This window comes from Mus musculus, chromosome 12, assembly GCF_000001635.26.
Source record: "Mus musculus strain C57BL/6J chromosome 12, GRCm38.p6 C57BL/6J".
Taxonomy (NCBI): domain Eukaryota; kingdom Metazoa; phylum Chordata; class Mammalia; order Rodentia; family Muridae; genus Mus; species Mus musculus.
Window position 1 is genome coordinate 56,252,585 of NC_000078.6, and position 24,217 is coordinate 56,276,801.

Genomic DNA, 24,217 nt, shown 5'->3' on the forward strand with positions numbered 1-24,217 from the left:
TTGACCTAAATCAATTAAATACAGGGATAGGGCCAGTGTTTAAAACATGGCCACTACGGTGCTTTCTTGTAGATTGTTTTCGTTAGCCTGGATGGATGCTGAGGATGTGATTCTGGCTCTATCCAGCAGGTTCTACAGTTCTGCTCTCTTCAATACCCCTGGCAGCTTTGGGGTCTGAGCATGCACACCCCTTCTGGGGGGGGAGGGGGAAAAGCTCCCTGAAGCAGGGTAGACTGTGGGTCAGGGAATTGTCTAGGCTTTCTACTAATCTCTGAAGACGAGAAGTAATCCCTTCACAAATATGGGGCTGGGGGGCTTCTCTGTGGATGGCAAATAATAAACAATGAGGGTTCTCTTTTTTTTTTTAATCCTGTTTCTTCTCTCAGCCCTCCTGTCTGCAGTCCTCAGCAATAACTTAGCCCTTGTCTTCCTCTCTGGGGGATTTAAATGGAATGACCTTAATTCTTGCTTTGTTTGCACTCTCTCTTCTAAGAAGCTGCAGTGAAGACCAAGACAAACAGTAGATTAACAGTGGTACCTTTTATATGGCTGATTCGTTTCAAAAATATGCTGAAAGGAAACAAAACCCAAAGGGGGAGAAAGATGTGGAGTAGGAGGAGAACAGAAGCTTATGCCGGGGAGTTTGAAACAGCTCTTTCCTTCCCGTGCTCACAGATACCAAGCTTCTGGGACAGTGTTTCCTTTGTGTGAAGGCTTTGCCAGGCTGGAATTTATGGTATTAAGCAGGTGACTGGTAAGTGTTTCTAAACCAATATTATTTCACTGCCTAATTTGGGGCTAAGAGGAGAGTTATACTGGGGATGTATTCAGAAAACATTTGATCGTGGCTCATCTGCCACTCCGAATAGTAGAGTCTATCAAGTGGCTGACAGTCTCCAAATCAGAATTCCAAGGATGCTGTCATGTGGAGTCATTAAGAGGGGCACAGCTTCTTAGAATCTCCTTCAGCTCCTCTGGATTTAAAGGAATTTACAGGGAAACTTCCAAGACACCTTAGCTATATCCAAATGAAAGCCAAAGCATTATAGTTTGGCAGGGCTGAAAGTGTGTCTCTGAAAGGGGGAAAAAATTGTATGAAGCTACAGAGAAAAAAACGTCTGGGCATTAGCTTCTATTTCCTTTAAGGGATGGGAGAGTGCTCTGAGATTGTTCCATTCAATTTAAAGTTAACTACAAATGTGAAAGGCTGGGGTACGTTAATAAGATGATCCACCTGCTTATAATAATAGGATAATTCACATCCTCTTTGTCAGAGCGGTGAGGCTCCCGACCAGGTCAGTCATTAAACTCAATGTGTCTCATTCTTTGGTGCCGTTTCACTTAGATTCTCCGCACCACTTGTCTGCTCTTCTTTTCCACTGTGCACCTATCTTGCAAATTTAGTTCCATTAGGTGGATACTTGCATCATTATGAAGCCTGATTCCATCATTTGCAGAGTGCCAAGCCATTTAAATACAGTGCAGTCCTTGGCCATATTTAGTCCAAACATTTACACACATCCAAGCTCATTCTTAATCTTTTTAAATAGGATGCAGGGCTTATTTTTAAATTACCTCTTCATTCATGCTCCATAAAAGCATCAAGAGACACCATCCATTGGATTTAAAATCTGGTCCTCAGGTGCTATTTCCAATTCCTGGCGTTGCCATTAACTCCTAGCTCCAGCATTTCTCTGTGTGACAGTCTCATGTCAAGGCCAAAAAGGTAAAACAGAAACAGCCATTTTGTATCTCTCCAGGAGCTACGCACTACACAGCAGTGCACTGTAGTTCTTGCTTTCTCAATACAAGGTGCTTTTAGATGAGGGCCCCCAGCAAAGTAACGTCCGGAAGAAGCGGGGGTGCTTGAAATGAACCCATTTGCTTAACAAAATCTGAGGGATCAAGTTATTTCTTCTCCCACACCATCTCGATGTGCATCTGTTAATATAATATCATGAGCTTTGACTGGAGTGTTGTAGCTCATGCTAGAGCATCCCGACAGTCCAGGATGGCCTAGGGTTTCCTTGGACCATTGATGTACCTGCTCTACAAATTCCCTTTCCTTTCTGTTAGCACACTGTTCTATTAGGTCTCTAGTCTTTGGGTCATAGGACAAGGTTCCCTGAAGAAACCAGTGCCTGAACCCACTTGCTACCCATCCTGAGCAGAGATGGACACCACGAAATCTCCCTCATTGGTTTTTAAAAGATGCGGATCAAACTGCTTTTTATACTACGTTTTACTTAATAAAGCAGATAACTACTCTCCCTTTGGCTTAAACCTACCTTGTCTCACTGTGTACTGGAAAGAGGGAGAGAGGGAGGGAGGGAGCGAGGGAGAGAGAGAGAGAGAGAGAGAGAGAGAGTAAAAGAAAATGCCAATGCAGTGAGACCTGCAGGAGAGTGTGTAGACTCCTCAAATGATCACAACTGTGTGATTGTCCTGGGTACACGTCTTTGATAGGCTGCCATTTGTCCCCACTCACCTAGAGAGCTTGTAGATAGCCTGAGAGGTTTGTGTGCGTGTGTGCGTTTTTAACAAATTTTCAAAAGTTGCCATGGGGAGAGAATAGCGAGAAAGCTCTTCAAAAAAGAAAATTATTTTCACAGCATCATCACAAGAAAAACACCCGTGCCATAGATATCTCCGAAGGTCGACTGCAATCCGAACTAATTGGGAGGGAAGGGGAGAGCTCTCCGCTTGCTCACCTCCTGTAATGGGCCCTGGAGAAGCGATCGGTAGCCAAACACTTCCTGCAATGAGTGGTTTGGACACTCTAGGCAAAAAGGAAGACTTCTCCAAGCTGCTTCTTGTTCAGTGTCACTGAGCGAGGTCACCGTCTGCCTTCATCCACGTGCTACTTCTGATCACTGGGTAAATTCTGTTACAGAAGTTATCGCCTGTCACAGAACATCCATCTCCCCTGACCGGCCCCCACCCCCCAGCGTAAGAGGGGACTTGGAGGCAAGAAGATGGTCTCGAATCCTTGAGATCACAGCCAAAGAACATTATTTATAGGCTGTGACTGCAAATCAATGCCAATCTGGGTGAAGGGACTACATTAAGCCAATAACAGACAACAAGCCTGTGACTGTTTTGTATGATGATGAAATTGGCCGAAGCCCCACTGCTGTGAAGAGGAAGGGAGCATGATCCGGGTGGAGCTGGCTCTGTTCTGTGAAGAGCGTCTGTTGTGATTGCTAGCTGCTTTCCACAGATCCTTGCTGAATATTATGCCATTAAACAGTGTGAAAGAAAATCAAAATATATGTTTACTGGGTACTAAATAGTAAGTGCCTTTCAAATGCTCTTTAATGGACAGACTTTAAAGTCATTGTAGAGCACCCTCACAATCCAAGAGCAGCGTGCTCCTCTCTGTAAACCGCCTCGAGGGGCTGAAGGAGTACCGCCTGTGAATTGTAACTGCCTTGCAACTCTGGTCCCTTAAAGGCGTCCATCTTTAGAGAGTGGAAATGCTTTCAGCCATACATATTGGTCTATAGTTTTAATGGAAAAACTAGTGATCTCACAGTCATATTTTCTCAGAAACTAAGTGACAGTCAATGTGCAGTTTAACATAATAGATAGATATACCTCCTCAGGGACCCAGGGAGGGAGCTTGTGTTTGTAGAGGGGGGTTATATGGGACTATTTTTAGACCCATATATAAGGGTCTAACCACGACAAAAGACTTGTGGTGTGAGATACAGAAATGATCAAATACATTTATACATGTGCAGTTTCAGAACTTCTCTGAACACGGTGCCTTAAAGGTGCTGTGACTCTGGACGGCTATGATCTTCTTCATAGGAAGATCAGGACGAAAGCGAAACCACTGCGAACTTCCGTATCTCAGAGGGGGATCACAAACCAGTAGCAGAAGAAAAGAATAGGTGATGTCATGGTTGAGATTAAGGGATGAATAATTAAATGTCTGGAAAAACCTAATAGTGAATCTGTATCTCATTTCTTCTTCGGTGAAAACTCAAGACGTAAGAGAAAAACTTTAAAGATGCCATCAAACAGTAGAAAAATGCATGCGAGTATCCTTTATATTTTTGGTGCAAAAAGAAGAGACAAAAGCCACAAATATAAAGGAAAACACTGATATGACTCTATAGAAATCAGATCTTTGGCCTAGAAGGAACTCAAGAGATTCAAGAGACAGGTGACAAAGTGGGAAAACGACTTGCAGCTCACAACACAGTCAAAATGTACAATTTTCAAAATACAAAAATTAACACCCCTCAAGAAATAAGAATAAAATAGCTATAAAAAGGATTCACTTTAAAAATTGACTCTACAAGTCAGAAAGTGGCATCTGACATCACTAACAGCGAGCTTAAATAATGACACAGTACTGTTTCTTGCTATCAGATCAGCAAAATTTCAAGAGTTTCATTTACCAGTTGTGGGTAAGGACGGGAAAGAGGAGCTGTCTACAGCGCCGAGGGGCATGTGGATTGCGATAAACCTCCACAGAAGGGAATTTAACAATTTTCATCAAAATTACAAATGCAAATAAACTCTTTAACCTAGAAATTTCAGTTCTGGGATTTTACCTTTCACATAATTTTGCATATATAAGACACAGAAATCACACGTGTTTATTTGTAAAAGGGAAATATGGAGGACAGCCCAAATAGCCATCAATGGTGTTAGGGATTAATTAAAGAAACTACAGTGCACCCACGTGATGGAGTGCTATGTTGTTGTACAAAGAAGAAGTGAAAACAGAAAGATGGATGTGCTCTGCTACAAAATTACAATTAAATATAATGTTATTGAGAAGAAACCCCCAGCCACGTGGATAGTATGGTGTCAAGTACATGAAAAAAGTAAACTAAGTGTCTGTCTGTCAGTGTTTTCAAGTCTTACAGAGGGAAACTGGGGAAACCTACAGAAACAAACGAACAAAATGCCCACGCGGTTGTTCTGCACGGAGAAGAGAAAACCTGAGGGACAGGTTTTAAACAAGGAAAGAAATATTTTCACAGAAAACCTTTTTTAACCCTATCTATTTTCAAATAAAAATTTTACTACATGTTATCTGCTGAAAACTTTGCAGCACTTAGTTAATTAAATGAAATAGCTAAATAAATATATCGTTCTAAATTTTAGAAAAAAATGTTTATGGTGAAAAATTATACTAAGACTAATGCAAATAATTACTGATTAGGAAGGGTGTGTCTAATGAAGCTGTGATAGGAGTGATTTAGTGCAGTGTTTACCAGAGTCACTATTAATTATCCTAAGGTATGCGCTCATCATCTATGGGTATTACAGACTTCCATTTCCTAATTCTAAAAATCAGGAAAGTTGGTAAATAGAGACAGGATTGTACTTGTATCATTTATCTTCAGAAAGACTTCTGTCACTTGAATAAAAATTCCTTGTAGTTAGCTCTCAAATTAAAAAGAAAATCATCTCTACGTCCCCAAAATAGAATTTGACCATAATACTATGTCATCACCCAAGGACAATTTGCCCAACAACTAATTCTAATTCTGGTTTAGTCTGGACGTCTAACAGGGCATCTTCAGATTAAACAGAACGTAAGGTTAAGGTGGTACAGCCTCCCGAGTCCAAGAGTCTACATGACAATTGTATAGTTAAAAACTATATTTACTCTAAATTGCAAAATGGTGGGTATTGCATGAGATGTTTAAGTTGCAGCGATTGTTCTAGTAACAAATGCAATACCCTGCAGCATTTTTCATACATTACCGAGTTCATCATTAGTGCCATTTTGCCTCTTTATAATAATGTGCACTTCCCTTTAGAAAAAGCTTGGTTATTTCTTTGGTTGGGCCTATTTGCTCCTTTTTTATGTGAGATTTTTTTTTCAATACTATGAAATGATGCAGAGCAAAAAAGGTCCATCCACTTCACTTGTGTTGCCTCCTGCGTTACCTAAACCACAACAGAACAATGACAGACAACAGAGCCTTTCTCCTCTCTAACAATTCAGTCACCATGACAACCAGCAGAAGAACGTTGGGCCAGAAAAAAAGCATTGAGCTTGAGGGACTAGACTAATCAAAAAATGGAATAACACGGCAACAATTACACTGATGAGTGAGAGAGGAGCCGCAGATGCATTCAGACACCTATGGCACCGCGGGCTCCATGCATTCAGCATTTTCGTGTTTAGTGGCTTGTGTTTTTGAGAGCAGGTAAATAGATAAGATCGAATTGTGTAACAGAATGTCAGTGCTCTAGTTAAATAGAAAATTCCTTTCCTTTGGCAGTGCTACTTCAGGCGCATTGAAGAGGGTTTAGGGGAGATGAGATTTTGAAGTGAAATGTGTAATAGATACAATGTGAGGGCCGCAAGGCAACGCTATTTAGTTTTAAAAAAGTAAACTAGGGTTTTTCGCCCCTCCCCCTTTCTCAAATATATAGGCACAAATAAAAGGGAAGACGCCGTGGGTTAGTAGCTGACATGATCTTAAAGATCCAGCTTCATGTCAGAAATATATGTGATTCACCTCCCTTAGCCCATTCCTGGGGTCTATTGATTTCTGTAGACAAAATAGAGCATTGCCATTTTACCCAGGGTAACCATGATGTCTGGAGAAAGTGACGGTGTCACGATTGATTGATTGATTGATGCCAGCCGAGATAACATGAGTGCGCTACTCCCACCTCCCACCTCCTCAGCTGCCTCAATGTACCCCTTCGGAAGTCTTTCCTCATTTTTGAGAGATTTAGTATAACGGACGTTTGCTTCTTTTAAGGGGTGTTTCTGTTGGCACCGTCTTGACTGCAGATGAGAGTAGTTGAGCCGTAAGCAAGTTTCGTACACACTGCCTTCTGCCTCAAGATGTCTGATTTTCTTCTTCTCACTTGTTTTGAACTTATGCTATTCAGTGTACGTGAACGCGTGTGCATCTGTGAGGAAGTGGAAGTGCACATGGCATAGCACGTGTCTTTCTCCTTCTGCCATGAGGTCCCAAGCATTGCACTCAGGCCCTTGGGCAGCAGACCCTTTAACCCACCGAACCATCCCACCAGCCCCTTATCTCACTTCTTTATATGTTCTGCTTCATTAATTTTAGTGAATTATATCATCCAGTTTTTAGCCACAGGCTTTTCAAAGGCAAATCCATTTTTCGGTCCCTTCAACAGAAATATTTAGTTAAAATTGCACTATTAACTTTGAACGTCAACTGATAACCTTCTCTGGAGAAAATAGGAAGAGAGTATGAAGGTCTGGACCATAGCCATATGCCTCCAATCTGCAGGTCCTACCCATGACCCTGGCTGTTAGTACTCATTACTGACTCTCACAGTTTAGTTTCTTATTCTAGTTGTTGTTACTTCCTATAACTCTGTTTATAGAGTGAGGTGCTTTTATACTTTGGGTTGTCATTTTTTAAAAATAGGATGGGACTGGAGAGATGGCTCAGCGGTTAAGAGCACTGACTGCTCTTCCAGAGGTCCTGAGTTCAGTCTCCAGCAACCACAGGGTGGGTCATAGCTATTCATAATGGGATCCGACGCTCTCTTCTGATGTGTGTTTGGACAGCTACAGAGTATCCATATACATAAAATAAAAAAATAATGTTTTTTTTAAATGTGAGGACAGTTACCAGAAATAAGAGGCAACAAAATGAGGTGACTTAGGCCACATTGGAAGTGTTTGTTGATGGTGAGATTTCTGTATAAACGAGTGAAAGATTTTCTTTGTTTTGATCTTGATCTAAGACCAAAAGCTTTGGGCTAGAAATCTTTCAATATGACAATGACTCTAAACCAGCAGTTCTCAACCTGTGGGATGCGACCTTTATGGGGGTCCCATATCAGATATTTGTATTATCACTCATCACAGGATCAAAATTACAGTTATGAAGTAGCGACGGAATAATTTTACGGTCGGGGTCATCACAACATGAGGAATTGGGAAGGTAGTTTTTCCTGGATTGATTTTTTTCTTAGATGTCAAACAGCATGGTAAAAATGGTGATAACCAAAAGTCACCCATGTTCAAATAAAATGAGCTCATCGGTACAAGCGAAAAGACTACCCCCATCTCCCCCAAAAAGCCATAAAGTGGCCATGACGGGTGGGCAAGAGCAGGAAAAAAAGTGTCTACTGCCTAAGTCACCTGAGTCATATTCTTGGACCCACTTGTGGAGGAGAGGGCAGAGGAGGGCCTATTAACTAGTCATCTTCTGGCCATCGACATGTACACTGTGGTGTGTGCATACACACCACACACACACACACACACACACACACACGCTCGCACTCATGCAACTGTACGTAAATATAATTGAGGTTTTTAAAAGATTTAAGCTTTAAAAAAAAAACGCATGTCTAACTCTGAGTTCCAAATCCTGGGCAGGGAGGCCTTGTGGATTATACAGCCCTCCTTGACTTCAAGAGAGTCATGCTAACTATCTTTTCCTGGTCCTTTGCTCTTCGGGGTGGGGTTAGGGGGGTCATGGACTGCAAAGTGATGGGTGGGAGGTGGCCAATGCAAAGCCACAGGAAGCTGGCATTGAAAGGTTGGGACTGCTGTCCTTGTGGAACATCTGGCCTCCTGCCTTCCGATGAGGCCCATTGTGAGTCATGAGGGGAAGACTGAAGATAGGGAAGGGCAAGGTGCGAGTCCTCCAGGGCACACAGAGGCGATCTAAGTTCCCGAAGGAGCAACCATGGCTTCTTTGGAGATCATTTAAAAGGGGGTTTCAATCTGCCTGAAATATTTGTTTATCCTAAAGATCTTCTTGCTTGCTTGCGTGGCAGAGAACTGGCGACCAGGTTCCAGAAAAAGGCTCCGTAGGTGCAATGTGCCTCCCTCCCTGAAGAACGCAGGGGAGTTGCGCCCGGATTTGTATTTATTCAAAATACAAATGAAAATCAAGAGGTCTTCTATGAGATCTTTGTGCAAAGGTGAGAAAACAGGTAAATCAGCTTTGGGGAAGATAAACAGTGATACCTTGAGTAGATCTACACTTTACCAAGTCCTTTATTTCAGCTAACATAAGCATGGCCATTCTTTCCATGCCTGCCTCGGATATTCTGTTTTACCGAGAAGAAAATCTGCTTATCAGTTTTAACACCCTCCTCTGGGTTGCCAGATAAAAGGCCACAGAAACTGGAAGAAATTTATCTTTTAAATATTTCTATTATGCTCGGTGACAGTGCTGTCACCACTAAGGACTTTTCTAGTATGTTTTTTTTCCCCCTATGGATGAAGCAGGAATCAAAAGGGACTTTCTGCTCTGCCTCAGGAGAACAGTCCAGGCGTGCAAACACTGAGCCTGGCACTGTCTGGACCTCTGGAGATGCTTTACGGAACCGGTGGCTCCGTGCACACGCATCAAGGCGAGAGTCATTATACTCCCGGAGATTCACTGCAGGATGACAGTTTGTCTGAGGCTCCCAATCTGAGTTTGTTCCTCTCGAGGTCTCCCTCTATTTCCCGGGAGTAGTCCTACACATTCTAGAATATGTCTGAGAGGAAGGGACTCACGGTGAGCTCAGATGTGGGAAGATAATTAGTGAAGAACGGCAAGGCTGTTAGGTGACAGGTGTCTCGGGTTCCTGTCACTGCCTCTGGTCTCCTCCTGCCTGAACTCCTACAAGAACCATTATTCCTTCATTTCTTCAGCACATTGAAGGTGGGCTTGTGCTATAGGCTGGCGGTCACCTAAAAATGTTAAGGACTAGTAAAGAAAAGCTATAGCTCCTGTACAGAATATGGGGAAGTAACTGGTGAACGTGTTAAATGGCTTTTAAAAAATTAAGTTGGGGGAGGGGTAAGCCATTTAAAACTCAGGGTACCTCTGTCACACTGCTACATCTCCTGACCACAACCCATGTCTGATTTGTGCACTTGCTGTGATCCAGAGGGAGGCATAAGGTTTAGTTTGTCACATTTTAGCTGGGTAATCAGACATATTATTTAACCTCTGCAGCCTCGATGTTTTACCTGTATAATGAGAGCTCTAATAGCAAGCCCCTCATAAGCTGTGAGGCCTGCATGAGACTGCATGTGGGAAGCCTTTAACACAGTGCCCGGTGTATGGCAGGTGCTCAGAGAATATGCTATGTTATTGTCTTTACTGTGGCTTTCTTCCATCCTGAGGGGGCTGAGGAACTATTCGTTTTCATCCAATATTGTCTCTTTACCCCTTTCCTTCGCTTGTTTGGCTCCTGGGACTATGAGAGATTTTTTTGGCTTTTGTTTCCATGTTAGTTTGGTTTGGTTTGGTTTGGTTTGGTTTGGTTTGGTTTGGTTTGGTTTGGTTTGCTTTGCTTTGCTTTGCTTTTGCTTTGCTTTGCTTTGCTTTGCTTTGGTCTGACATAAGGTTGAACATGTCTCCAGAAACAGGGTGAGGAGTTGACCTCAGAAGTGCAGGCATGGCCTCCCACACTAGCCAATGATGGAAAGGAGAACTGTAAATACAAGAGGCCCAATTCTATAATTAACAAACAGATATGATGAAGTTATGTTTCCCATCCTCTCCTCAAGCCATGGCCAGAGGTTTTACTTTTGTCTTCCATGGCAGAGAACAGAGAAGATGGATGAGCTGACAAGAGAGATTCAAAGGAGGGACTCTGAAGATCTGAGTGCTAGCACTTCTGTAGGAATGTCCCAGCACAGGGTTCCCACCCACCTTAGACCATTTATTTTCTCAGATGAAAGACACACAGCCTTTATATTTCTAAATATACCATAGGCAGTACAATAGCTGGTCAGCTGCCTACCCTCCATGCTGCTAGAATCTACCCATCGATGACCCCAAGCCACCACTCACTATTCACTATGTTTCACCTGGGCTACTCTCAACTCCAACCAGGCAGCCATCTGAACCACAATCTCTTGGCCCCTAGACCATGGTGGCTCTCCTTCTCCCTCCTGCTCATTCTTCCATAGTGGCTTCTCTTCCTTCTTCTTCTTCTTCTTCTTCTTCTTCTTCTTCTTCTTCTTCTTCTTCTTCTTCTTCTTCTTCTTCTTCTTCTTCTTCTTCTTCTTCTTCTTCTTCTCCTCCTCCTCCTCCTCCTCCTCCTCCTCCTCCTCCTCCTCCTCCTCTTCCTCCTCTTCCAGGCCTGTGAAGCCTCAACCCTACCTATCTTTCTTCTTCCCAGCTATTGACTGTTGGCATCTTTATTTACCAATCAGAATTAACTTAGGAACAGGATCCCAGGGGCTATGTGCAGACTCCAGGTCTTGGGGGGCCTTACTTAGCATTATAATAATCAGTAAAAGGCAAAACCTCAACAGTTCCCTTTGAGACACCACAGCTTATTTTTCAAAATAAGAAAAAGCATGAAACATCATGATATTATCTTTTTTTCTCACAGAGAAAGATGAGCATTGCCTCCTGGTAGTGTAAGAGCAGGTAGGTTGCCACTTGGTTTCTTTGGTATCATACGAATCCTATCCTCCTCTGGGCCACCAGAAGCCTTTTCTCTGGCCATACATAATTCTCCCAATATGGCATTCCAGACCACTGGGCAGACTGGGTCATACAACCTGGTGAATTTACAAACTGAGTTAGTCTCAACTATACCTTCTATCTTATTTTAAACATTAATGACAGCATGGACTAGAGTCCCCCCAAACATGTGGGTTATTATTTAGTAGCTGATTAGGTTATTTGGAGACATAAGTTTAGAGTCAAGGTCTTCATTATTTTAGACAACTACTTAATACATTCTGAAAAAAATCCAAGCTTCTACCCCCTACATCTTTTATATAAAAATATTTGGGCTTACTTACCTTATGGGCTAGTATGAGGATTTGAATGGCTGAATGCTGGCAGGGAGCTAAATCCATCTAGAACCTCAGAATGCCATGTAATTTTGAATATAGATTTTGTAGATTTAATTAAGGGACAAATGTCCAGAAGAGCTCAACCTGGATTTCCCAGGTAGGATATGCACCCAATGACAGATGCCTTTGTGAGAGACAGACAAGAAGACATAGGTGTGTGTGTGTGTGTGTGTGTGTGTGTGTGTGTGTGTGTAGAGAGAGAGAGAGAGGCCATGGGTAGAGAAGAATACTGTAAATCATGAGTTGAGGACTATCTAGAGTTCCTAGTATCTAGACAAAGAACAGGTATCTCTTAACTTTAGAGTAAGAGTGCTGTTCACACCTTATGTTGGACTGTCAGCCTCTGAAACTGAGGGAGCACACATGTAGAGATTTAACCTGTGTGGTTTGTGGTGCCTTATCACAGCATCTAGAAAATCAATACAAACATGTCCTTTGGGGATTATGATTCATAATGGCAAAGTGGTTTGTTTGTTTGTTTGTTTGTTTGTTTGTTTGTTTGTTTGTTTTCAGGTTCTGGGTGGGTTTTCATACACTTGTTTTCTAAGAGGTCTGAATTCAGTTAGCTCGTCTGGTTATATTTATTATCTTCTCAAACCCAATGAGGCATCAAGGGATTTTAAGAGTCAGTCCTAAAAGACCCAGAGTCTCTAACAGCTGGTGAGTCTGGGTCAGTGTCCAGTAACAAATGCACTGAGCTCATTATGCAGGTTTTGAAGATGTCAACAGTCTTCACTAAGACCCTTTTTCTCTGGGAGTTCACCTTCTTGAAGGACCTGAAACGACGAGGAACACCAAAGGCATGAGCAATAATTAACTTCTGATTGTAATGTGGGGCCCCAATGGCTCACTTCGTTATCAGTGCTCCAAATCTGAGAGATTAAACATTTGATCAAGCATATTTCTACAGCAGAAACTGCTGAAATGGCGTTTGAACTATTTTAGTCACGTAGCTGTATATTTGCCTTCTACCTAAAGAGATGGTATCCTGCACTCGGCTTATTTATTTATGTGCTTGAAGGATAAGTCTCCACATTTATTCACTCCATTTTTTTTCCCCTAGGAACTGTTTGGCCAGTGCCTACTATGCGCTCTGAGCACTGAGATCCATGAGGGAAGTGTGAGGAGAGAGTCCAGCTGCCTCCAGCCGATCAAGCAGGCCAAATAATGTTCCTGATGAAGCGAGCTGCGCCACCCAAGAAAAGCATCTTTGTAGCTGATTCCCCAAAATTCAGATAGTATTTGTTCTCTTCCTTTACTTCTCTCCCTAAGGGAAAAAAGAGAGTTTATATCCCCTAAAAAACACCTCAAATAATTGTCCTCTGCCTGAGCAGTTCTCTGAGCCCTGGACTACACAGAAGTTCTTGGCATCTTTTGGACATCCTGTGGAGACCTCAGACAACAATCATAAACAGAACTCTTTGCTTCTTGTCTAATATCTGGCCATCTTTGAGTGTTCTCTTTCCAAAAAACATCAAAGATGGAAATGAAGGAGTTACTATCCTCCCCCCCACACACAACACACACCATTAGCTTTACACAATCACAAAGTTGTGTCAATATTACCTTATCTCTCCCAATCTGATTTTCTCCATCACTATTGCCAGTGACTTGGTCTAATGAGTACATGCAGTCTGGTTACAGCTACGAGTTCACCTCACCATTGTATGTTCTGTTAATGAGAAACAAGTCATGAGCCTTACTCTACCCAAGGGACAGATTGCACAAGCACAAAGCCCAAGGGCCAAACTCAGGAGTCCATTGTAGAATTCATCCTACCATTGACCTCAAATTTAGCTTACTTATACAGAGAAACATTCCCCAAACTCAAGAATTGGTTCTAATTCCAATATACAGGTCCACACAATGCTTCTTGCCATCATTTATTATATTTTTAAATAGTTATATGACAATCTCATTAATATACCTTAAAGGGTAGCATTAGGTCTGGGATATTGCAGTGGTTTGAAACTATTTTTTTTAAATAAACTGATAGAAACACCATAAAATGATACAGTATTGGTCTATATTTTATTGTCTTGATCCCTTATCCACAAATCAGAGTAAAATCCCACTTTAAGGTATTTATTTATTCATTTATACTGAAGGAATACTGCCCAAAGGAACTGGCGAGGCAGGGGACCTAAGCTTTTATCCCCCATCATAGTAACAGGAAAATCATGATTTCCAAAGTCCTAATGAAAATTGCATTCCAAGTTGACCACAGACATTAGAGGATATCAGAGCTAGACTGGTAACCTGAACCACCAGTGAAAAGTCAAGAACCTTGTTGCTTTTCAGCTTGTTTTCTGCATATCTATTTGCATTCTGCAAATCTATGCTAAGTCACCAACAGAAGTCAATTGATTTGCCTGAATCTCATTTGGGAGTTCTGTCCAGACTTTGTTTTTCTCCATCACTATGCCAGATACTTGGTATAATGAGTATATACAATCTGAAGTTGTATTTCAGCAACTTTAGAAAAGAAGTGTTGCTTTGCTTACTTGTGAAGCGACTCCATGAGTTTTCACTGTTTTTGAAAATAGGCCGTTCCATTGGGTAGCCTGGCGGGATGGAACCTTCCCCATCCACTTTGAGGGGTTTGTTTTGGAGTTTCTGGCAGAGGAGCACAGTTACTCATGCATCCTTGACCAAAGGTCACTCCTACTCCACAGAGAAGGTCAAACTCTTCCACCAAGAGACTATTTCTGGGAAGGGCACATAATGAGTGCTAAGGAGAAAAGAGGCACCTACCTGAACAGTCAAGCCAACTGACTTAATGTTGGTGATGGTGGAGTGGCATATATCATACCAGATTGCCTAATTGACATCCCTAATCTGCATAGTCAAGGTGACTACACTACCACCTCTATTACCAAATTCCTGTCCACTTAATTTGTTCTAGGCCTTCACTGATATATGGATGATACTGCCTTGACTTATAATTACCTAATGCTTACCCTATAACAGTGGTTCTTAAATCTTAGCAGACATTAGAATCACCTCAGGAGTGTTAAATCAGAGTATTTGTCCCCACCTCACCCTGAGTGTTTGCTTCAGTCTGTCTGGTATGGAGCTAGAGATCCTAGGAGCCGTGTGACTGAGCTAGGGACAGCTAAGTTAGCATTTGTCTTCTTCCTATCTCAAAGATGCAGAAGTGAGAGTTAGGGATGAGTAAGGTCACATGGCCATTGAAAAGCCAAGGTTAAGTCCAAGTCGGCTGACCCAAAGCCAACCAAAAAGAAGCATAGTTTTCACGTGATTCTTCATAACCAGGACTGTGTTCAGGATTTCCCCATGACACGGGCCTTATCGTACCCCTCCACCCTCCCTTTTCACTGTTCATGAGTGGATATTTTGCTCTATCCACTTAGCTGTCTTGCAACCATTCCTTCACCTCTCCTTTTGTTCAGCTTTCGCCATCATTTTCTATTGTTAAACTCTGTTCAAAACTCCTCCTCTCTAGGCAATTTTTAAAAAATTGACTTCCTATAGTTCTAGAGTTGCTCATTGGCCTCTCTGAGCTGGTACTAAATGGGCCAGCATGTCTTGAAAAGTTGTTCTCAGAGTTTTCTTGGTGTTTGTAAGTGCTTTCTGACTATCCAAATAGACCAGAAGTCCTTTGAGACAGAGATTGTTGTCGTGAAGTTCCCACTGGCCCTCATTTCTCCCATCAACTTGTGGCTCATCAATTGTTTCCTATGAGCTATGCAGTGAGCTCACCCTATTGCCATCAACAAGAGGTCTGGTAGCTTTCATCAACCCTGCATTGCATAGAACCTACTAATTCTAAGATTGAACTGGGACAGGGTCATTTTATTCACTTGTTGGGAAAATTCGAAATGCAAGAAGTCGGGGTGTTCTATGTTGGAGGGAGCAGGCTGGTGGGGTTAAGAGGGGCTAGCTAAGGGTATTGAAGTAAAATTGACTCTGTGGTTGTATCTCTCTGAAAAAAAATTTTCTTTTGAAATGGAATTTCCGAGTGTAGCCCTGGCTGTCCTGGGACTTACGCTGTGGATCAGGTTGGCCTCAAACTCACAAAAATCCACCTGCCTCTGCCTCAGAGTGCTGGGATTAAAGGCATACACCTTCACTGCCCAGCTTCTCTTTGAAAATATTAATGAAAGAAAAGAGTTCATTTCCAATAGTTTTGCCTGAAATAAAAGAAATACCATTGTACTTTCTAAAGGCAAAGGCTGGGTAACTGAGATCAAAGAGAGCACCTTTCTGAAGTTATCCAACTTGGGCATTTGATGACTCTGAGTGGTACCATTGTTCCCAATTTGCACATTAATTAACCTGTTAACCAATTCAAATGTTGAAAGTAAGTTCCTTGAACAATTATATCATTGTATATACAGACATTCCTAATGTATATTATAGTGTCTATTCAAAGTGGTTACAAAGGCAGACGATTCACAGCTCAATTAGAACTGGTATGGATGTTAAGCTAGGATGTTGAAAATGGATGTGCAATGGAAGAGTATAGTTTTCTACCCTTAAGCAACGATTCTACCAACCACAGAGGGATACATACCATCCAGAATCACCATGCTGTGTGTTTCAGCTCCATTGTTTACCTGTCCTGCTCTCTATAACCAGAAAGGTCACTGTGGGATGTCCAAGCAGTTCTCAGCACACAGGGACTGAAAATAAGCTACTGGAAGATAAGTGTATAAGGCACTTAAGACAATCCCTTGAAAAACTTTTTCCATCTTTCCTGTTGTCTTTCTGCTCCTTTCTCTCCATGAGTGTTTTTCTAGTCCAAACCCAAGTGGAGACACACACACACTCTTCCTTCCTCACTCTATTTCAGCTGCAGGACATTTCTTGTCATTAACACATCCTTTGCTAGAACCCATCCTACCACCCAACTGAAAGGCAGCTCTTTGGGTTATTATCCTCCCTTTCCAATCCTGAAGGAAGATGGCAAAAAAACCTCAGTGGTGAAAGAGGTGGGAGGACCGCCCTAGAGAGGAACTGGGTGAGGAGGATGGACAGCTCCCGTTTCTCATCATTGCCCTCAAATTATGGCAAATGAGACTGAATAAGGTTTCCCAATGGACTTTAACTTATATTATTTGTATAAATGTAAATATATAGAGACAGAGAATAAAACAGTAACCTTTTGAGGTAGGGAGAGGAGAAAAAATGAAGAAATGTGTATCAAAGGAAACAAAGTAGCAGATGCATAGATGAACACATCTAGAGATTTAATATACAATAGTAGTAACAAATGGTAGTGTATTGTAGCAAAGATTTTTTTAAGGTATACACACAAACATGCACACACACGTGCGCACATACATGATACAAGTTGGAAGGTGATGACTATGTTTGCTCACTTCACTATAGCAATCAATTTATTATCTTTATGTATTAAGCAACCTTGATTAATATGTGCTAAATGATCCAGACAATGAGATTTATTTTTTTAGACTCCTTGTGATTTAGTTTTACAGACAAATCTATAAGCAAAGAATGATATTCAGATTTGCAAAGATTATGCCATTAACATCCAAGCATGTAATTCCAGAATTTGGGCTAAGACAAGAGGAATGTGATGAGTTCAAGACCAGTTTAGGGGCTAAAATGTGAAACCCCGTAGTGGTGTATGCTTTTAATTTCAGCACTTGAGAGGTAGAGGCAGACGGATCTCTGAGTTCAAGATTGATCTGGTCTACTGAGCAAGTTCCAGGACAGCCAGGGCTACACAGAGAAACACCCATCTCAGAAAACCAAAAACCAAAAACCAAAAACCAAAAAAACACATAAAACAAAACAACAACAAAACCCAAACAAGCAAAAAACAGAGAGAGGATGGTGTTAATGATAAAGCCTACAGCTAGCCATATTCTTCCTTAGCAGACATCAGTGACAAGTGTAAAGCAAAACAATCTAATTGAGTGAATTTTATGCACCAAAAGACTCTGGACACATCATTAGTAAGAGGAATTGGTAGGTGATGGGACCAGGTGAACAGACTGACAGTGATGCTGGATCCTGCTGGCTAATGCTCCGTATCTTAGTACTTGAGCCATGCAAGTATGTACATTTGTCAAGCACAGTGCACTTGCCTGTGCATCCGTTGTGGGCAAATGCTACTTTAAAAACAGAACATTTAAAGCTTGAACTACAATTAATGATGTTCTTATTCTACTAATAGCTATAGTTAACTCTTTGAAATGCTTCAAAAGACAAAATGGAGAGAGGTAGGTAATAAATTTGTGTATTGTAAGGAAAAGTATAGCAATTATATTATAGTAAAACCTAGATGTGGATAAATGGATGTCCATTGTAAAATCCTTTAAGCTTTGTAGTTGAACTTTTTCATAATGAAATAAGATCATTGTTGAGATATTTAGCATCATTCATCAACTAATTACTATGATTTTGGAGTATCCTAATTATTCTGGTGACTGAACAAAACTGATGCTTTAATAAATCGCATGATAGCTTTTAATATTGTGTTTAAGAAACATCACCTGGCTTTGCATATTCCATGTATAAAGCAATATTTTATGGAAATGGTGCCTGTCTTCCAAAGACAGAAGATGCTGGTTTTGAGATGAAGGAAAGAGCTGTGAATGCCCTCAGAGTACTGGCACACGATTGTCTGCCTTTGCTGCTACATTAATCATATCCTAATTTTATCTGATTCAGTGAGTCCTGTGACTTTTTGTGGTGAAATTTGAACTGAATGTTAAAGGATGAGTAAGAATTCACCAAGTCAGAAGGAAAGAGTCAAGTGCAGTGGTTGAATCTCATGATGCCAGCACTTGCGGAAACTGAGGTAAGAAAATAGTGAATTTTGAGGCCAATCTGTGGTCTCAAAAAAAACAAACACAAAATAAAAGTGGAAGTGAATTCCAGTTTCTCCTTGTAACTTGAAGCTGTAGTTGGTCAATGTGCTCTAATTGCCGGCGGCAACAGCAGTGACAGCTGCGCAAATTCCTCGAAATCTGTCTCAATGATCTAGATTTTTGAAAGACCACACACACACACACACACACACACACACACACACACACACACGAAGCCTTCTATTTAGTATGCTTTAATCAGCTCAATGGCTGGGCCACTCCCAAACTTCCACTATGCTAACGCCTCACCTCCGACACTCCTGACCTATTACGTACCAAAATCTGCATTCCACCTTTGCTACCCTAGACTCAGTGGGGGCCCACTGGGGCTGCTCTTCCCCGGCTCTTACATGATTGGTATGCCTCTCTTCCTGCTGCTCTCAAGCCTAGATCTTACTCCTTTCGTGGTATGGTGATTCTAAATCCTTTTTGCTTCCTCGGTTCCCTTGCCCAAGGAAGTCCCGCCTCTGTCTATCTGCCCAGCCATTGGCTGCTAGCAACTGTATTTACCAATTAGAACCGATTGGAGGCATACTTACATACGGGATTCTCGTTTAATTTTGGGGGGGAACCAATTAACTTAATACAAGCGTTAAGTCAAATCCACAGCATCTCTTGGCTGTTTTAATTTTCAGGGGAGCTATTTAATTCATACAATTCAACATCAGAGTGAAGAAACACAAGAAATGCCATGTTCTATTTCACACACGTACTACAATGGACAACACTCATGATAAAACCACTCACCTAATTGTATACAGACCTCATAGAGACCTGATTCGGGAACTTGGCCTGGTCACAAAAGGAGTGCTCTCTAAATAAGAATTAAATGATATATGGTCCATGCAAGGTACTTGGTATAATACTTAGCTTCTATTTTTTTGCCTAGAGGGCAGTTCTATTTGTACCATCATCGTTGTCGTAGTCGTTGTCGTTCTCGTCATTGTCGTCATCATCATCATCACCATCATCATCGCCATCATCATCGCTAATAGCAGAAACAGCAACTACTCCATCTTCATCCCCTTGGAGCTCATTTTTGCTGTGCAGGTGACTTCCGGTGGCAAATATCTGGAACTCTCTGCTGACAGCTTTCTTTGTTGACCAATGTTCTGGGTGCATGTGTATGGTAAGACAAGAGTAAAGGAGTTGACTTTGATTTAACCTTCAGAGAATGCTGGTTAGAGACACTGGCTGTAACATCCCAGGCCCCTTGGCCTTGGCCGGGATAAACCCAGGATGTCCTTAGACTGCATCCCAAACGTATGTAACTGCAGTGCGCTCCTTTTGGTCTCAGTACTGAGAAGCCAGCCTTTCCCCCTTCCTTTCCCTCTTGCTCATCTTCACTCCTGTACAGAGCATACACAGGCATCAGTACCCACAGTTTTGTCTATGCAGCTCCAAGGCTATGAACCTAGCAAAGAGAATCCTAGATTCAATCAAGTTGCATCAGCTCAAAGGTTAAGTTCCAGGATGCGGTGGAAGTGTATCGACTTGATTAGAAGTAAACTCTTATTTTACCTGGTGATAACATTTCAGTGTAAGAAACTTGGGGACAATGAGGAAACTTGAATGTTCACCCGCATTTGTCACACTGGAGAAGAGGGAGGGCCTGTATAGTGACACTCAGGTGGACTGTTTGCTTTTTTTACTTTTTAAAAAAGCTTGCTTTCTTTCTTCCTTCCTTCCTTCCTTCCTTCCTCCCTCCCTTCCTTCCTTCCTTCCTTCCTGTCTGTCTTCTTCCTTCCTTCCTTCCTTCCTTCCTTCCTTCCTTCCTTCCTTCCTGTCTGTCTTCTTCCTTCCTTCCTTCCTTCCTTCCTTCCTTCCTTTCTTTCTTTCTTTCTTTCTTTCTTTCTTTCTTTCTTTCTTCTGTCTTCTTTCCTTCCTTCTTTCCTTCCTTCCTTCCTTCCTTTCTTTCTTTCTTTCTTTCTTTCTTTCTTCTGTCTTCCTTCCTTCCTTCTTTCCTTCCTTTCTTTCCTTCCTTTCTTTCTTTCTTTCTTTCTTTCTTTCTTCCTTCCTTCCTTCCTTCCTTCCTTCCTTCCTTCCTTTCTTTCTTTCTTTCTTTCTTTCTTTCTTTCTTTCTTTCTTTCTTTCTTCTTCCTTTCTTCTGTCTTCCTTTCTTCCTTCCTTCTTTTTCTTTGTGTGTGTGTGGCACAGGTATGGAATGATAGTCCAAGCATACATTTTTATTACTGTCTTTGGAGAAGACCGATTTGATTTCTTTTGAAATAGTTATTTAGCAGGAGGGTGTTACATGTGGAGGTCAGAGGACCTTTGGCAACCCGTTTTCACTTTCCCCCTTGTTGAAATAGGGTCACTCTTGTTCTCTACTGCTGTTCTGCGCACTTCAGGGTAGTGGGCCTGGGAGCTTCTGCAATCTCACAAGGAGTCCTGGGATTCCAGATACACACCACTATGTGCAGCTGATCTCCAGAGTACCTCTACCTGCTAAAGCATCTCCCAGCTGGCTCTATTATTTGTTCTATTTGTTGTACAGAGGGAAGAAAGGTCACCAGTGGATTCGCCCAGAGGTGGGCCCTGAATACTGCTACGCCAGCCTGTCAGGAAAGAATTTTCATACAGACTGTGTTGTATGGTCTGACTGTTGTGGGGTTAAAGAACTGCTTTCTGGTTGGATCTGAGGCCTACTGTGTGGAAGGGAATCAATGTTTAGTACCATAAACCTGGTCAGAGGCCCTTGGCTGAGAAGGCTGCAGGCCCCGAGAAGGGGAGGAGAGGGGTGTACACTGTTGTTTTGCTAAATGCCTTTTTTTTTTTTTTAGGATTTATTTATTTATTGTGTAGACAGTGTTCTGCCTGCACTTCTGCCTGCAAACCAGAAGAGGTCATTGGATCCCATTACAGATGGTTGTGAGCCGCCATGTGATTGCTAGGAATTGAACTCAGGACCACTGGAAGAGCAGTGCTCTTAACCTCTGAGCCATCTCTCCAGTTCAGCCAAACCACCTCTTAAATATTATGTTTACACTCCTGGATTAGTGCTGCTCTCAACCTTAGAGGTGCTTCTTCTGACTGGAAGAGGCTCACAGTATTAACAAGTGTCTATTGAGTCCTCGGCCTTAAATGAGACAGCTCTATCCACCCCATATCACACCAAGGTTCATGGACGATTCCAGAAGAGGAGGTGGAAAGACTATAAGAGCCAAAGGATAGGGAGACATTCCTGAACCCTTGTTTGTTGCTGTCCTGCTCACAATAGCCAAGTCCTGGGATTAGCCTTGGCACCCACTAGTGGGTGGATAGATGAAGGACATTGTGGTATGTGTACACACAATGGTGTTATGTTCATATAATAATAATAATAATAATAATAATAATAATAATAAAGTAAAATGCAAGAAAATGGATGGAATGGAGATGATCATGTTAAGCATAATAAACCGAATTCATAAAGATAGATTCCGTGGGTTTTCTTTCATATGTGGGAACTTAGGAAAGAACATCATTTGGTATAGTGTATGTTGAGGGACTCGGAAGAGGGCATGTGGGGGCGCAGAGAAAGTGAGAAAGTGTGGATGATGGTAAGCAGATACAATAAAACTACCTTCTATCCTGAAAGTCGGGGGCTGGGGAGCTGGTTTGGCCAGTGAAATGGCTGCTGCACAATCATGGGACCTGAGTTTGGCTCTCCAGCAGCAGCATAGAAAGCCAAGTGTGGATACGTAGGACTTGGTCAGAGACAGGCTGGTCCCTCAGGAGCACTGACCAGCCAGTCTAGCCAACAGGTAAGCACCAGGTTCAGAGAGACTCTATCTCCAAAAAAAACAATGAAAGGTGATTAAAAAGAAGTCATATGATGTGGTGGTCAGGCCTATACACACATATTCACATATGTGCACACAGACTCATAAACGTGCATATACATATATACTACATGTGCACACAATTACACAAATAATACTAATAAAAAGTTTTAAAGAGATTTCACTTTTGTTTTAATACAGACAGAGAGGAGAGGGAGAGAGAGAGAGAGAGAGAGAGAGAGAGAGAGAGAGAGAGAGAGAGAGAGAGAGAGAGAGGAGTGTATGTGACAATCACCTCTAGGAGAATAGACAGAGCCCCTAGTAACCAAGAAGGGATTGAGAGGAGTCGTAGGATCTACATATACTAGCCCTTTACCTTCTGCAAAGTGCTGGCTTCTGGGGCATTTCCTATGGTTTCCAAGCATGTCCTGTTTCTACAGAAGCAGTTCCTGAAATGTGGCTATTTTCACATTTGACCTTGTGCAAAAGCAACGAGGGCAGGTGAGCTGTGCCCTGTGGGAATGCTAGAAAGGCCCCAGAATCGAGCAAGAAAGAGAGAGCAATCATTCACTCAGTGGCCCTCGTGCTCACCCAGATCCAGCTGCCGCCAAAGTGAGGGCAGACGATGGTCCTCGGGTGGGGAAAGATGATTCGGAAAATGGAAACAGCCTGAATCACGCCGCTAAGCTGAATCCTGAAGTGCTGGCAAGAGCGCATTGTGTAGGGAGGCTTGAAAGCAAGACGAGGTGCAGGCTGAGTCACGGTCAGCACCTTCCAATACAAGAGGGTGAGACAGTGTGTGGGAGTGAGCAGAATCCGTTCCCTGGGTGATAAATGGGGTAACAAAAGAGTAGGAGGAACTCGGAGCTTCAGAATCCTCTTGTGCTGTCTAAGACTCCCATTGTAATGAAACATTATGATTTGGAGCCTAATTGCTTTGAGTTTGGGTATTTGTATTTATTCTGATTTCAGGTTCACTCAGGTGTACCTTCCTGCCTTAGTGACTCTTCAGACACAGCAATTATTTGGTGCCTTTCACTTAAGTGACATATTGTCATACTCTATACTGTTTTCCAGACAAAGGTCACGGCAGACTGGCTAGGTGTTCTGAAATACCACCCCCACGCTTTGTTCTCCACCACGCTCTTATTTTAAAGTCTCTGAAAGGCTCGAATTGGTTTGTTTACAGGGTCAGCACTTAAAACAATCACACAACCGCAGCATTTTAGTGGATGACATTCCAAAATAAATTGTCCCAGACTGGCTATCCTGTGATAAAGTCTTCTCTTCCTGGATTGTTCCTTCGTTCTCGGAGGCAAATGCTCCTTGCTTGCTCGGAGACTGGAATTCAGTAAGTGCTCAGGATAATGAGCAAATACGACCACTGCTCGTTGATAACATGAAGCTTTCTGAGATGGCTTGATTCCCCCACACTTTCTACAAGCATGGAGACGGGTGACTGCCTGGAGTCCCCTGAGATCTGGGAATGCAGCTTGGAGCATAAGACTTGCCTAGGGACTGGCCTTGAGAAATCTCAAAGAAAGAGCTAAAGACATCAGTCAGGAGCAGTATACAGATATATGGAGACTGTACACATATTAATGGAGTTTGAAGGTGCTTTATGATAGAGTTAATCTATTTGGTATGTGTTGGGGTTAATTGAGAGTTCCCTTTTAATATTTCACACCTCTAGAAAAGGCCTTAATATAAATCCATCTCAGTTATTGGCTCACACAAGGAACAAGAGCATAAAGCTCCATATGTACAGGAGATTTCAGAAATTACTTGGAAAGAAA

The 24,217-nt window shown here is 42.1% G+C and overlaps 2 long non-coding RNA genes across 2 annotated transcripts; one reads left to right on the plus strand and one right to left on the minus strand.

Moving 5' to 3' along the window:
- Positions 1–658: 658 nt before the first annotated feature.
- Gm19990 (predicted gene, 19990) lies at positions 659–13,797 on the plus strand. The gene is made up of 4 exons (NR_045048.1): positions 659–754; positions 8,758–8,904; positions 11,323–11,360; positions 12,858–13,797. It is a non-coding gene; the product is annotated as a predicted gene, 19990 (long non-coding RNA).
- Gm46351 lies at positions 11,437–23,361 on the minus strand. Its single transcript, XR_001780618.2, has 4 exons — positions 23,013–23,361; positions 16,332–16,454; positions 13,361–13,466; positions 11,437–12,570 (listed from the first exon to the last, which is right to left on the minus strand). It is a non-coding gene; the product is annotated as a predicted gene, 46351 (long non-coding RNA).
- Positions 23,362–24,217: the final 856 nt, after the last annotated feature.